Below are 17,303 nucleotides of genomic sequence, written 5' to 3'. Positions count from 1 at the left end.
GATTTTTTTTTTTCATTTTACTGAATGCATTGACATCGTTTTGCATGGTCCAGAGCCAATCTCTAATTTCCCATTGAATCTGGGTACATGAAGTAAAATGCCAGGACACATTTGAATATAGACCACAAAGAATTTTATACATCTTTGTGTATTTTTATTATCAGTCCCCACAAAGAATTTTATACATCTTTTAATAAAAATGATCATCTTTTCCTAGCTTTGGTCATGCAGAATACCTGAGTTTTCATTGTTTAAAAATGCTTACATCTATTGCTATTTTTCAAACTCTTTACATCTATTGCTTCAAACTCTTTACATCTATTGCTATTTTTCTTGGCTAAGTTTTTTTTGTTGTTGTTCTACTGTTGTGATTCTCAGAATTCTTACATAATATACACTTTTCCAAAAAATCTATTAATATTAAATCATGCCCAGAATATATATTTTAAAAAAATCAAAGATATTTAAGAATGCCAAATGATAAAATAAAACATATAGATATTCTGTATGTGTTTTGTAACATACACAAAGAAAGATAATAGAGAATTTAGATGTCTCTACAAAAATGTGTGTGGAAGATTGTGTGTGTGTGTGTATGTGTGTGTATGTTTTCTTTTTGTTTCAATAAAGTCAGAGTTAAATTGCAACTTTGCTTAGAGGTGAGAACTTTTCTTTGAAAACAATAAATAGAATGTTGACTATCTGGGCAATATTCAAATGTCAAATGAGATCCTAAGCAGGTAGCTTAAGTATGAATACATCCTGATTTCATGCAGAACTGGTAAAATAAATTTAATAATTCAATTAAATATCACACTACTCCAATCATGTCATGTTTTTCAAACTTAATTAAGTTAGTTCTGCAATTACACACACTATATGAAATAATCTTAGTTATTCATTTCAATGGTATTTAGCATGTTTGTGGAAAAAAGGGTACTATGTTTTACTATTATTCTTCAAAAGATGACTATTTGTAGGCATAGATGCAGATATATAGACATAGATATCATATATTGTAAATAATGCTGCAATGAACATAGGGGAGCATATATCATTTCTAATTAAGTGTTTTTGTTTTCTTAGGGTAAATACCCAGAAGAGGAATTGCTGGATCATATGGTAGTTCTATTTTTAACTTTTTGAGGAACCTCCATACTATTTTCCATAGTGGCTGTACCATTTACATTCCCACCAACAGTGCATGATGGTGCCCTTTTCTTCACATCCTTGCTGACACTTGTTATTTGTTGTCTTTTTGATGATAGCCATTTTGAGAGGTGTGAGGTGACATCTCACTGTGGTTTTGATTTGCATTTCCATGATGTTTAGTGATATCAAGCATCTTTTCATGTGTCTGTTGGCCATATGTATGTTTTCATTGAAAAATATCTGTTCAGGTCCTCTTCACATTTTTTCAAAAGATTGGGTTATTTGTTTCTTTTAATATTGGGTTGTATGAGTCCTTTCCATATTTTGAATATTAACTCATCAGATATATCATTTGAAAACATCCTCTCCCATTCAGCAGGTTGCCTTTTCATTTTGTTGATGGTTTCCTTCACTATCTAAAATAATTTTTAGCCTGATGTAGTCCTATTTGTTTATTTTTGCTTTTGCTTCCCTTGCCTGAGGAGAGAGATCCAAAAATATATTACTAAGACAGATGTCAAGGAGTCTAGTGCCTATATTTTCTTCTAGGAGTTTTATGGTTTTGGACTAATGTTTAAGTCTTTAATCCATTTTGAGTGTACTTTTTTACATGGTGTAAGAAAGTGGTCTGTTTTCATTCTTTTACATGTAGTTGTCCAGTTTTTTCAACACCATTTATAGAAGAGGTTGTCTTTTCCCCACTGCATAGTCTTGCCTTGTTTACTGTAAATTAATTGACCATATAAGTGTGGGTTTACTTCTGGGTTCTCTATTCTGTTCCATTGGTCTATGCATCTGTTCTTGTGCTGGTATCACAAGCACAAGATTACCATAGCTTTGTAGTATATTTGAATTGATTACCATAGCTTTGTAGTGTACTTGAAACAAGCAGCATGATAGCCCAAGTTTGCTTTTGTTTTGTTTTGTTATCAAGATTGTTTTGGCTATTTGGGATCTTTTGTGTTTCTATATAAATTTTAGAATTATTTGTTCTAGTTCTGTGAAAAATGCCATTTATATTTCACAGGGATTTCACTGAATCTGTAGACTACCTTGGTTAGTATGACATTTTAGGGATATTAATCCTTCCGATCGTGATCACAATATATCTTTCCATCTGTTTGTGTAATCTTTCATTTCTTTCATCAATTTCTTATAGTTTTCAGAGTACAAATCTTTCACCTCCTTGGTTAAATTTATTCCTAGGTATTTTTTGATGCAATTGTAAATGGGATTATATTCTTAATTTCTCTTTCTGATAGATTGTTATTGGTGAATAGAAATGCAACAGATTTCTATTTATTAATTTTGTATTCTACAACTTTACTGAAGTCGTTTATTAGTTCTAATAGTTCTTTTGGTGGCATCTTTATGGTTTTCTATATATAGTATTATATCATCTGCAAATAGTGACTTCTTACTTTCCATTGTGGACATCTCTTATTTACTTTATTTTTTCTTTTAACATCTTCATTGGAGTATAATTGCTTTACAATGGTGTGTTGGTTTCTGCTTTATAACAAAATGAATCAGCTATACATATACATATATCCCCATATCTCCTCCCTCTTGCATCTCCCACCCACCTTCCCTACCCCACCCCTCTAGGTGGTCACAAAGCACCAAGCTGATCTCCCTGTGCTATGTGTCTTATTTACTTTTCTTGTCTGATTGCAATACTATGTTGATAAAGTTGGTGAGAGTGGGCATGTTTGTCTTGTTCCTGATCTTAGAGGAAAAGCTTTCAGCAATTCACCATTGACTATGATGTTACGTTTGTCATATATGGCCTTTATTATGTTGATGTGTGTTCCTTCTACATACAATTTGTTGAGTTCTTATCATTAATGAATGTAGAATTTTGTCAAAAGCTTTTCCTGAATCTATTGAGAAGACCATATGATTTTTATCCTTTGTTTTGTTAATGTGGAGTATCCAGGTTGATCAATTTGGGAATATTAAATCATCCTTGCATTCCTAAAAAAAATCCCACTTGATCATATTGTACAATCTTTTTATATTTTGTTGAATTTGGTTTGCTAACATTTTGTTGAAGGTTTTTGCATTTATGTTCAACAGTGATATTGGCCTTTACTTTTCTTTTTTGTAGTGTCTTGTTTGGCTTTGGTATTAGGGTAATGCTTACCTTGTAGAATGAATATGGAAGTGTGCCTTCCTCTTCAATTTTTTGGGATAGTTTGAGAAGGATAGGTATTAACTGTATCTTGACTGTTTGGTAGAATTCACCTATGAAGCCATCTGGTCCTCAACTTTGGTTGGAAGTATTTTGATTACTGATTCAATTTCATTACTAGTAATTTTTCCTTTCATATTTTCTATTTCTTCCTGGTTCAGTTTTGGAAGATTGTATGTTTCTAGAAAGTGTCCATGTCTTTTAGGTTGTCTAATTTGTTGTTGTATAATTCTTATAGTAAACTTTTATAATCCTTTGTATTTCTATGGTGTTGGTAGTAAATTCTCTTTCATTTCTGCTTTTATTTATTTGGCCCTCCTTTTTTTTTCCTTTGATGACTCTGGCTACAGGTTTATCAATTTTGATTATCTTTTCAAAAAAAAACAGCTCTGGGTTTAATTGATCTTTTCTATTTTTTGTCTCTATTTTATTGATTTCCCCTCTGATCTTTATTATTTCCTTCTTTCTGCTGACTTTGGGTTTTGTTTGTTCTTCCTTTTCTAATTCCTTTTGGCATAATGTTAGTTTTTTTTTTTTTTTTAAGATTTTTCTTGTTTCCTGAGGTAGGTCTCTATCATTACAAACTTCTTAAAAAACTGTTCTAAGCTGTGGTTTCCACTACGCTGTTTTCTAGATCACCGATCTGTTCTTCTGCATCATCTAATCTGCTGTTGATTTCCTCTATTGTATTCTACATTTCAGTTATTGTATTCTTCAGCTGATTGGTTCTTTTTTCATATTTTCTATCTCATTGTTGAAATTCTCACTGTGTTCTTCCATTCGTCTCCTGAGTTCAGCAAGCTCTTTATGACCAATTCTTTGAACTCTTTATCTGATACATTGCTTATCTCCATTTTGTTTAGTTCTTTTTCTGACGTTTTACCTTGTTCTTTCATTTGGAACATATTCCTTTGTCTCTGCATTTGTTTAACTCTCTGGGTTTCTTTTTAGGTATTAAGTAGATTGGTCATGCCTCCTGATCTTAAAGGAGTGGCTTTATGTAGAAGTTGTCCTGTGGGGCCCAGTAGCACAGTCTACTCTGTTTGTCAGAGCCAGGTGCTCTGATATTGTACCCTATGTGGGCTGTGTGTGTCCTGTTGTAGCTGGACTGCAATCGCTGCAGGTGTGCTAGTGTGTGGGGTTGGTCTTGACATGGCTGGCTGTAAGGCACAGCTGCAACTGTTGTAGGTCCTCTACTGTGCAGGGCCAGCCTCCCAGGGTGAGAGCCAATTTAGACGGGCCCTAGTGCTGGCCAAGGCTACCTACTGGTTGTGGCAGGGTGGTTGGAGGCTGCTTTGGAGGACCGCTGGCTGGGGTGTGTCTGCAGGTGAACACCAGGGCAGGGTAAGCAGTGCCAGTAAGGTAGATGCATAGATTCAGAAGTGGTCACCCCCCAGAAGTGCTGGACCATCTATGTAGGAGTTAAGCAAAAGAAAAATAATGGTGCCCACCAGCACCTCTGACCCTGGCAAAAGTTCCTACAGTTCCCTGTCCCTCTGACACATGCCCTAAAATTAGCCAATGAATCTCCTTTACATATGACCCAGGTACTTTTCAAACTGCTGCCTCTGCACTGGGACTTGGAGTGAGTGAGTTTTTGTGAGTGCCCTTTATGAGCAGAATCTTGGTTTCCTATAGCACTCTGGCTCTCCCAGACATAAGCCCTGCTGGTTTTCAAAGCAAGATGTAATGGGGGCTTGTCTTCCTGGGTGCAGGTTCCCCAGGCTGGGGAGCCCAAAGTAGGGTTCAGATCCCAGAGTCCTCAGGGAGGACCTCTGTGGCTGTGATCTCCCTCCCACCTGTAGGTCACCCTGTGTGGGGTGGGGGTGCCAGCCAGACTGTGTCTCAGTCCCTTCCACCTGTCTCCTGGGCTTTTTCTTTACTTCCTTAGTTGTGGAAAATCTTTTTTGCTAGTCTTCAGGTCATTCTCAGAGAGAGTTGCTCTATGTACAGTTGTGGTTTTGGTGTGTCATGGGAAGAGGCAAGCCCAGGATTTTCCTACTCTGTCATTTTGTTCCCCTCTCTTGATACTCAGTTTTCTTGTATGAAAAGATTACTGAGTTGGTTTAAGTTTCTCTCTGCTCCTACTCTGGATTACAAAATCATCATGGCAACTGGGTAGTACTTTCATAAAGAGCATGCCCTTTCATGAGACAAGGAAGAATTCCATGGAATGGAATATCTAGAGGTAAAGTAAAAAAAAGGAAATAAAACTAAGCAGCATCAAACAAATAACAGAACCCCACAAAAAGTTATTTTAAAGATAAATACATTGTTCAGTTCAGTTGGACAAGAGTTTTATGTGGTTTTGTGATAAGCAAAACTAGGGTTGGACATCTTGAATGTTAGATGTTATTATATTTACAGTTAACTTGGTATGCACAGGGGTCATCAATTCATTTGACTATGACTGGAGCTGTTCTGACAGACTTATGAGAAGGATGACTTGAAGAGGAAGAGCCTGGAAAGGAGTATAATTTCAAAGACATACCAGGAATTCAGGATCAAGTTAATGAAGGTCTAAACTGAATGACAAAAATGAGAAGAGAATAGGGAAGAGAACAGACATGAAAAAGAACAATATACATATGAATTGTGTGTGTGTGTGTATGTATGAAGTAGTAAGGATAAAAAAAAGGGTACACTTTGAATTTAAGTGTTAATACCTGGATAAATGGTGGTGTCATTTCAAGAAGACATAAGGAGGAGCTTGTCTTTGGGGAGTCCAGCCTGAAAACAAAACAAAACCTCATATAATTTAAGGGCTAGGAGAAAGATGAGAACTGAACTAGGATAATTATTGATTTCACATGTAAGAAACTGAGGCTCAGAGAAATGGTTTGACTAAATCCCGTGACTATTAGAGAATGAAATTTTGAAACATGCTGAGCTTGAGTGGTCAGTAAAGGAGCAGTGAAATACCCCATAAGGCAGTAGACTACATCTGATGACAGCAATAAAAATACAGTTTACTGTTAGAGTAAAATGATCACCTCACTACAATTATAACTTTGAAAGAAACCTACAGAAGAACAACTTGCTACTAAAGTGCCAGGAGTAGCAAGAATATTGCATTATAATTTTAGGAAAACTAATTTTCTTATGATACCTCCATATTACACATTGTAAGGAAAATTGGGAAAAGAAAACAATTTTAAACCTCAGAAATATTTCCTGCTATTCTGTTACACTGAGATTAATTGCAAGTCACACAAGTTAAACAGTACAAAATGTTTTATAGAACACATGGAAGGTTTCACATGCCTAAAATAAAAGGCTATAAATATGACATAATATACTCTACTGGAAAAATTTCTGAATATTTCTATTATGAAGTAATTTTTTCCTACTGCAGCTTCCCTAGGAAAGTGACAAGATAAAATTGATTTCTTAAGCCGTCATTTCAGAAGATGATATAATTATCTCATTCTAAAATTGAAAGAAATGTAAAGGAGTGATGCTGTTAGTAGCTTTCATGTTTCAGAAAAGTTTCAATAAATTTGCATACTATGATTAATTAAGAAATTGCTAAAAGGGGTAAATGGAATGAATTTATAAATAGTAAAATTTGTCTCCACTCTAATCAAATAGTTTTAATCATTACAGTTATATTTTTGAGAACACCTGTCATTTCTCATAAATATATAAATAATGCTTTTAATAAATATAACCATTAAATAAATAGAGGTTACTTAATTTCCATCTATTGGTAAAATATTTCATATAATTCTCAAATACATATTTAAAAATATTTCTTTGACCAAAATTTTGATATACTGAGAATCTACAATATAACACTCAATTTTAAAATTTCTGCCACTTATATTGATGGAAACAAAAATTTGAATATTTTGTTTTGAAAATATACAGAAAAATATACACATCACAGTTAATGATGCTACCTTCCATAAACTTTCAGCATCTCGAGTAGATGAACCTACACAGAGGTATCCAGATACATATCTGTTAAGTAGAAACAATCACTTGCCCATCCAGACATTTCTGAGTATTGATGAATCATCTAAAAATAATAATATTAAAATGGGAGAGAGAGAGAAGATGAAGAAAAAGAAGAAGAAGAAAGAGGAGGAGAAGTAAGAGGAAGGAATGAAGTGAGGAGGGAAGGGAGGGAGAAAAGGAGGGAAAGAAAGAAGTCACAAAATCTGATTACTTCACCTGTTGGTAGACAAAGTGGGGATAAAGGTCAGTCAATATTCAACCTAAATTTTCAATATACTAAGAGCATCACCTCTGCCCGTATTCTGTGCCTAGAATTAGAAACATTGCTCTGAAACGTAATGAACACTGGAGGAGGAAAACAGGCTTAGGGAATAAATACATGCATTGACTCTGTCGTAGAAGCCTCTTGATTATCCAGATTAATACCTTCTTTACACCCTTTGGGTACTGCCTCTCTCTTCCATGTAACTAATCATATCTACCTTCCTTGGGCTTTGATCATGCTAGCTATCAAGAAATTCTGCTGTTATTATCTGCTAAATAGATCATCTCCAGAATATTTACTTTTTATTAAATAAGAAAAACATTTCTCATTTAAATAATAATATATATGGAATGACAAATGATAGGATCCAGTGAACTCCTCCACATACTATTAAATTGACACCCACCTACTATGCCCTCTGACAAGGTCAGTTAAGGTATCAAAAACTATATTAGATAATTGTTCCAGTGTACCATGGAAAGAATAAAATATGTACTTGCCTAGAATCATAATATAAAATAATTACTCATATTGCATAGTGTTCAACAGTTTTTATTTAGAAAAAGCATCATGTATGAGCACTTCAGTTTCTTTTATTAATTCTTTAGAATTGTTTACAGTTTTGTAAGCTTTAGCTTTATGTTAAAATATTTGCTTAAACTGTGAACTCATTTTTCCTCAAATTACTTTTCATCACTGATTGCTCTTTTCCGTTCTTTATAACTTATATTTAGTTAGATAAAATCATAAACTGGCACAATTTTAGTACAAATGTCAGATCCATTAAAGACTGTTATTAAAATAGATAGATTCTGAAGGCAATACCCCTTAGAGAATGTTTTAAATCAACATTCTCTTGAAAAATTTAAAGTAAATTATAACTATAAAATATGATGACCAGTGAAACTGCTGTGTATTAGATACAAGTAACACTACTTAGTTCTTCTTGAGATGGTTTACATATTTTAAAATTTCACATTGCAAGTATATGTCATACCATATAGAATAAGATATAATACTTACTAAATATTTGTACTCTCATAGACAAATAGAAATTCCAAGTAAAATTATTAAAGATAAAAAATATGTTTCTTTGTGCTATGTCTGTTTGTCTTACTCTAAGTTTAAAAACAAAAATAATAGTAGTAGACTATGTCCCATTTCCCAAGGCTAAGGAGAAACTTTAAATTATATATTTTTTGTATCTGGAACATAATAGTAACAAAAGAATACTCAACAATAAAAAGTACTTGCTCATGGTCTAGAGAAAATAAGAATACTTTCCCTAACCTTTGCATGAGACATAAGTGTGACTGGATATTGAGACTTCATTCTGTGAACATTTTTTCATCATATTTCTAGTTTTTATATTAAATTGAATCAGACCATTTGTTTTCTATACAAAAAATTATAAATATTATGTATATGGGATAATTCACCTGCATCTAATCTCAACACCTCATTAAAATTTAAGAAATTTTCTAATATTACATTCATAAATACTACGTGTTATTGAAAATATGAGCTCTTGGTTTAAAATTTTTGTTACTTGCTAATGCTATACCTTCTAAAGCCTTATAAACTGTCATATAGTCATCTGCATAATTAAATTATTTCCTTTAAAAAATATTTACTTAGCACTATGTGCCGTACCATGCTAAGGAAAACACAGTCAAACCATAAAAAGCTGTAGGTAATTGATTAATAATAGCATTTTCATTTTCTATTTTTCTTTCACATAATAAACTTGGTGTTCTCTGAATAAATACAGATGACATTTTGAAAAGAAGGTTTCATAGTCCATAGTTAAAATCATTTTTTTCAGGACTTCCCTGGTGGTCCAGTGGTTAAAAATCCATCTTCCAATGCAGGGGGCGCGAGTACGATCCCTGGTCAGGGAACTAAGGTCCCACATGCCGCAGGGCAACGAAGCCTACGCGCTTTAGAGCCCAGGTACCACAACTAGAGAGAAGCCCGCGGGCCACAATGAAAGATCCTGCATGCCACAACTAAGACCTGACACAGACAAATAAATAAATATTAAAAAAATTATTTTTTCATGTTATTTCCATTTACCTATCATTTACTCAAACATATGTTGAAATAATTGCATTATACCAAACATCTTCTATTCTTGTAGGATAAAAAACTGATAAAAGTGACAATGTCTTAGTCCTCAAGTTGCTCACTACCTAAAAAAGGAAACAGTATAATATGTACATAAATATGGCAATGTCATCACAATTATATATTATATAAATATATAATTGCTATGTAGTAAGTTAAATGACTGTATAAAATGCATATAATTATATATGTGTATATCATAGATGAAATAAAGATTGATTAACTCTATTTGGGAAAGATCACAAAAGGTTTCAGGATAATAAATCTCAGCAGGATGTTGTAGTTCAAATATGAGCTATCTAGTCTAAAAGGTAACAGAATAATTTAAAAAGAGAAAGAAGGATTTCAGTATCTCCAAGATGTCTCATCAATTGCATTATATTCAATGTACTTTACCAGATAGTTGGAACCCAGTTTTGGAAAAATCTGTTCCAAATCCTTATTTAAAAGATTAATTTTGAATCCTTTTATTTTCAAATATAATAGCCAATTTAAGTACTAGTATGTCTTGGGTCAAATTTGGTTATTCTTTGCTAGGATATCAACAATTTCCTTTAGGATTTCTAATTTGTTTAACATAATATTTAATCTTTTGCTTATAGCTGACATTCTTTACCTTCTAAAATATATTTTTTGCCCTCTCTTTTTAAGCTTATTGATCCAGTCATTCAAACAATCAGACTTTGAGTTTAGAATTTTTTGTTTCCCATTTCATTAACATCAGATATTTACCTCTTGTTTCCTTTAAAAAATGTATTCAAGGAAACAATCTCATTTACCATCACATCAAAAAGAAAAATATACCTAGGAATAAATCTACCTAAGGAGGCAAAAGACCTGTAATCAGAAAACTGTAAGATACTAATAAAAGATGACACAAACAGATGGAGGGATATACCATGTTCTTGCATTGGAAGAATCAATATTGTGAAAATGACTATACTACCCAAAGCAGTCTACAGATTCAATGCAGTCCCTATCAAATGACCAATGGCATTTTTCACAGAATTAGAACAAAAATTTTTACAATTTGTATGGAAACAGAAAAGACCCTGAATAGCCAAAGCAATCTTGAGAAAGAAAAACAGAGCTGGAGGAATCAGGCTTCCTGACTTCAGACTATACTATAAATTTACAGTAATCAGAACAGTATGGTACTGCCACAAAAACAGAAATATAGATCAATGGAACAGGATAGAAAGTCTAGAGATAAACCTATATACCTATGGCCACCTAATCTATGACAAAGGAGCTGAGAATATATAATGGAGAAAAGACAGTCTCTTCAATAAGTGGTGCTGGGAAAACTGGACAGCTACATGTAAATGAATGTAAATAGAACACTCCCTAACACCATACACAAAAATAAGCTCAACATGGATTAAAGACCTAAATGTAAGACCAGATACTATAAAAGTCTTAGAGGAAAACATAGGCAGAACAGTCTTTGACATAAATCACAGCAAGATCTTTTTTGATCCACCTCCTAGAGTAATGAAAATAAAAATAAAAGTAAACAAATAGGACCTAATTAAACTTAAAAGCTTTTGCACAGCAAAGGAAATGATAAACAAAACAAAAAGACAACCCTCAGAATGGGAGAAAATATTTGCAAACAAAGCAACCAACAAGAGATTAATCTCCAAAATATACAAACAGCTCCTGCAACTCAATATCAAAAAACAAACAACCCAATTAAAAAATGGGCAAAAGATTTAAATAGACATTTCTCCAAAGAAGACATACAGATGGCTAAAAAGCATATGAAAAGATGCTCAACATCACTAATTATTAGAGAAAAGCAATTCAAAACAATAATGAGGTATCACCTCACACCAGTCAGAATGGCTATCATCAAAAATCTACAAACAATAAATGCTGGAGAGGGTATGGAGAAAAGGGAACCCTCTTGCACTGTTGGTGGGAATGTAAATTGGTAAAGCCACTATGGAGAACAGTATGGTGGTACAGCCACTATGGAGACAGAGCTACCATATGATTCAGTAATCCCACTCCTGGGCATATATCTGGAGAAAACCTAATTCCAAAAGATACATGCACCCCAATGTTCACTGCAGTACTATTTACAATAGCCAGGACATGGAAGCAACCTAAATGTCCATCTACAAAGGAATAGATAAGGAGGTGGTACATATATACAATGGAATATTACTCAACCATAAAAAAGAATAAAATAATGCCATTTGCAGCAACATGGATGGACCTAGAGATTGTCATACTGAATGAAGTAACTCAGACAGAGAAAGACAAATATCACATGATATTGCTTGTATGTGGAATATTAATAAGAGGGGTACAAATGAATTTATCTGCAAAACAGAAATAGAGTTACAGATGTAGAAAACAAACTTATGGTAACCAGGGGGTAAGGGCCAGGGAGGGATAAATTGGAAGATTGGGATTGACATATACACACTACTATATATAAAACAGATAACTAATAAGGACCTACTGTATAGCACAGGGAATTCTACCTAATACTCTCTAATGGCCCGTATGGGAAAATAATCCAAAAAGGAGTGCATATATGTATACATATAACTGATTCACTGATTCGCTGTACACCTGAAACTAACACAACATTGTAAATCAACTATACTCCAATAAAAATTTTTAAAATGCAGGAAATAACAAAAAATTATATCCCATGCTTTTTTTTAATTTCTAAGCAAATAATCTTCATCTATTATCATATTTTTCTAAATTTTAAACAAAATTAATTTGTTCATGAACTTATGATGTGACTCCTTGAATACCATGTCTTCTGTGCCTTATGTTCATGCTTCATGTCTCCTGTATCTGGACACCTTTATATATTCTGTTATTAATATTATATGTTAGAAATAACAGTTGCCATTTAGCTATCTAGCTCCTCCACAGTATTTCATTGCCAAGTAGAGTAATCAATGATTGACAGAAATCACCTCTGCATGTTCATCACATTTTTCCACATGTCCAGGGTTTCTACAAGCCTAGTTTTCTACAGATTACAAAACAATTGTTCTGATCCTCCACTGATTAGCTTCTCATTATTTGCAAGTGAGAAAACATTCCTGGGCCAAATTTCACTGTTGCAATGGAGCAGCACAACTGAGATTGTAGTAGCTCTTAACTTGCAGAGGTAGAACAGTTGGATGGGCTTTATGGGCAAAAAAGCATGAATGAACATATAAATGGCCACTTGGATTGGTGAACAGCCCCCTACGCCTAACCTACCACCATTGGTCACTAGGTCTATGACTATCTAAACTCACCTAAGTGGTTATAAGATATTTTGCTACAGAAGACATTCAAATCTCCTCTGTGAATCATTAATTTTTAAAAATATAATTTAAAAGATTTTAAAAGCCAGATTTAATCTAGTTCTAAGGCCATAACAGCTAATGCTTTTGAAATAGGCAATCTAGATGTATTTTTGTAAATGGATTTAGGCAAAACTAGACAGATCATAATGGAATATTTCTGCTATTCAATCAGATAGTGCTTCCATTAAGACACAAGAAAATTAAAATTCAGTAAAATTACACAGCTATATTGATGATAGTTGTAAAGTTATGGATAAGAAGCATCTAAATATTCCATTCAAGAAAGCAAAAGGTTTTTAGTAATATAAAATTCATTTAAATAATTGTAAAAAATGTATGAAAAAACAGATTTAAAAATTTTTATGAGAACTTTATTTTATTAAGTCAAAATGCAAACTACTAAGATTTCAATATAAGTAAAGGATAACAACTTTAAAAGCTTATTCCCTCCCTAAAATAAATTACTAGAGTGATTTTTTTCCGATTTCAAAATATATATTTAAATGTATAAAACATTGTCTTAAAAACCTTTAGTAAGCATATAACATTGATAATTATATACTCTAGGGCTCCTAGCAAAATCTTGAAGCCTTTTGTCTAATGTGCTATTTGAATCTTTCCATATTTTGTGTAGGCAGGGAAGCACATATACAGGCATGCTTTTTAAAAAAATCATTTTCTATTGATCTATTATATTTTTCATAGGGCTACAGAGAGATGTCCTGATTATCATGTATATATCTGTAGCCTAGATAAGTGCTTTTTTCTTGGAAGGTTAGTAAAGAATTTTTAAGCAAATTAAAAAGGATCTTTTATGTTCACTGGTTTGTCAAGAGTTAAATTAATATTACTAGTCTACCTTTACTAATACACTTTTTTTTCCTTATTTTTTCACTGAAGAATAAAACACAAGTGTTTCCTTTGGGATTCTCTTCAGTGGCTTGTTTCCAAGATTACTTGGTAAAATCATTCATCTGGGAGCACAATGTTTCTACAAATGTTTAATAAAATTTTATAATAACTTTTTCCTAGAGTATGAAAAATGAAAATTATAATACCCCTTGGATGTAGATAGGAAACCCAGAATTTCTTTTTGAATTGATATTTCGGGAATAACACAGCCATATTATGCTTTTAGGAGATGATGTGTTAAATATTTGTTTTTTGGTATTGTTGTTTAAGAAATAAAGTTTAAATTTATATACTGAGTCTTGAAATTATTACTTTAAACTGCTAAAGTCAAGTTTAAAGTAACAAAATAGTCTATACTAATGTAACACTTTACCCATTTTGAATGTTTAAATACCAAACTCTATTTAAAAGTACATAATAGTATAAAAGAGTAGGGTAGCTACTGCAGCATTATTTTCCTGATCAAGCATGCTCATTTGTAAACACAAGTGCTATAACATAAAAATGCATTAATAAGGCATTGAAAAAATTTATAGATCTCAAGAAACCATACCGCAAGTCTTCTATATAAATTAAGCCAAATAGAAGAAATAACTTGGGAAAGGTAATGATGGAAATATAATATTTGACACAATTTCAAAAAAATCAATGATAAAAATTTAAACTATTAATTAGATTTACATATGCATGTGATGAAACAAAATATTCTAATAAATATGAAAATTGATTTCTATAAATTATGCCAGAATACTCATCACTTGATTTATGTGTAGGCCTATATCACTTCAATAGATTTTTGTTTAACAGTTGATTTCTTTTTTTTTAATTTTTATTTTATATTGGAGTATAGTTGATTAACAATGATGTATTAGTTACAGGTATACAGCAAAGTGATTGACATGCACACACTACTGCATTTAAAACAGATAACCAACAAGGATCTACTGTATAGCACAGGGAACAGTTGATTTCTTTAATTATTTCCTATGGATCCAGTGTCCCAAGAATGTCTAGAAACTAGGTACTAAATTTAATTATCATAGGTGATTTTGGTAATCAGCTTCAAAGGGAATCCCAATGAATCTTGCTTCCTGATATTCATGTCCTTGTGTGATCCCCTCTCTTTGTGTGACCTGTTTTTAAAATTAAAATGTGGCAAATGTGTCACTTCTGAGATATACCTATAAAACACTGTTACTTCTGTCTTGCTCACATTCTCCCTCTGGCTCTTCTGGTATGCTTTCTCTGATGAAGCCAATTTTCATATTGTGAGTTGTTCTATGTAGAGACCCATACGGCAAGGAACTGAGGGTGGCCACCAGCCAGTGAGGAACTATGCCCCTTAGTACAACAACCTCCAAGGTACAATAACCACATAGTGAAATTGTTGTGCCTTCCAATGAGATCATAGGAAGCTGATACAAAGCACCCAGCTAAGCCATATCTGGATTTCTGACCCCTAGAAACTGGAAGATAATTAATGTGTTCTCTTAAACCTCTAAGTTTTGAATACATTTGTTATTTAACAATAGATGACTAATACAATGCTTTTTAAATTTTAGTTTCTTAAACTCAGTGAAAAATCTGTGAAAAAACTTAGGTATGAAGCTGAGGCTAAGAAATTTCAGTAGATCCCATTCCTCTCTTCTGCTGTAATTTGGTATATTTCATTCTCAGCCCAAAGCTGAAAGCAAGATGTATGTTTCTACCAGGGTCCAGTGTTCTTGGATACAGAACTAGCAATTGCCTGAGAGACTCATTCTCAACATGCTTCTCCTAGGATTTTTAGTCTAAGAGGCTATCAGCTCTTGTCATACCATGATGATCCATTTGCTCCCTGTGTTGAAAGAAACAGGTTATTTCTAAAGAGCCTGTTAACTGTATACTATACATGGAATGCAGACCCCATTAATTATTCTCCTATTTTAAAAATAATAATTTTATGTAATGAACTATGTACTTGAATTTCTAACACTGAACAATTAATCTTTCCATTCTAGAAACTCCCAGTTCTATCATAAATGTTAATCTACTAAACTCAATTAGCTCACAAATCTGCATTTGTATATCAGCATTTCTGTGCTCACTAGAAGACATCTGATACACAAAAGTAGTATAGACAATTTCAGCCTAGTAAAATATTTTAAAATTATATATTCTTATCTCTTATTTTCCTATAACCTTTAAGTTGACAGAAGTTTTAAATGGACTTAAGATTTAAATTTTTACTGAGATTTTTCTGTACTTTTTAGTACCTGAAGATTTGGCTATTTATGTTGTTGATAATAATCCAATAGCTATGGGATCTGCTGAAGATTTCACTGAAGAGTGGGCAAAGTATGTTTGAAGGTAGCCAAAGGAGAAAAATATAGCACTCTTGAAATTACTCTATTGAATTTAATAGAGTGATGGATGGATAGTTGGACAGAAGGATTGATACAGATAAAGGTGTGGAAACAATAAAACAGGGAGAAAGAGAGAGAAAAGAATTATTCTTCATCATTTCTTGTATCATTTGTCTTCCTCTTTCATGAGGTTTTTTTCTGACTAATCTTTCATTTGATGAGAGTCATCTTTGAAAATTTTTCTATCAGAGTATATGCATGGTTATATCCTGAATCCTTTCATGTTCTTTCCTTTTGTTTGTGTATTTTTACTTTTTTCACATATCTTGAGGTATAATGTACATATCATAAAATTAACTAAAAAGTGTAAAAATCAGTGATTTTTAGTAAAGTTATACAAATGTGAAACCATCTTCACCATTTAATTCTAGAAGATTACCATCACCGCAAACAGTTCACTCCTGCCCTGTAGTCAGTTCCTGGTTCTATTCTCAACCCAAGGCAACCACTAATCTGCTTTCTGTCTATATAGAACTTCCTTTTCTGGACATTTCATATGTTGAATTATACAATAAACAGTCTTTTGCACCTGGCTTCTTTCGCTTTCATAATACGTCTGAGATTCCTTTATACAGTATGATGAATGCATACTCTGTTCCTTTTTATTGATGAATAACAGTTAATCATTTCCATATAACACAGTTTGTCTATCCACTTACCAGTTGATGGCCATTAGGATATTCCAAATTATAGTTTGGAGCTAAAACAAATTATGCCACTATGAACAAGAATGAACAAGAACATTCATGTACAAGAATCTGTGTAGAGGGCTTCCCTGGTGGCACAGTAGTTGAGAGTCTGCCTACCAATGCAGGGGACATGGGTTCGTGCCCCGATCTGGGAAGATCCCACATGCAGTGGAGCGGCTGGGCCTGTGAGACATGGCTGCTGAGCCTGTGCGTCCAGAGCCTGTGCTCCGCAACGGGAGAGGCCACAACAGTGAGAGGCCCGCGTACCGCAAA

Source organism: Lipotes vexillifer, unplaced genomic scaffold, assembly GCF_000442215.2.
Source record: "Lipotes vexillifer unplaced genomic scaffold, Lipotes_vexillifer_v1.1 scaffold393, whole genome shotgun sequence".
NCBI classification, from domain to species: domain Eukaryota; kingdom Metazoa; phylum Chordata; class Mammalia; order Artiodactyla; family Lipotidae; genus Lipotes; species Lipotes vexillifer.
This window is presented reverse-complemented; position numbering follows the sequence as displayed.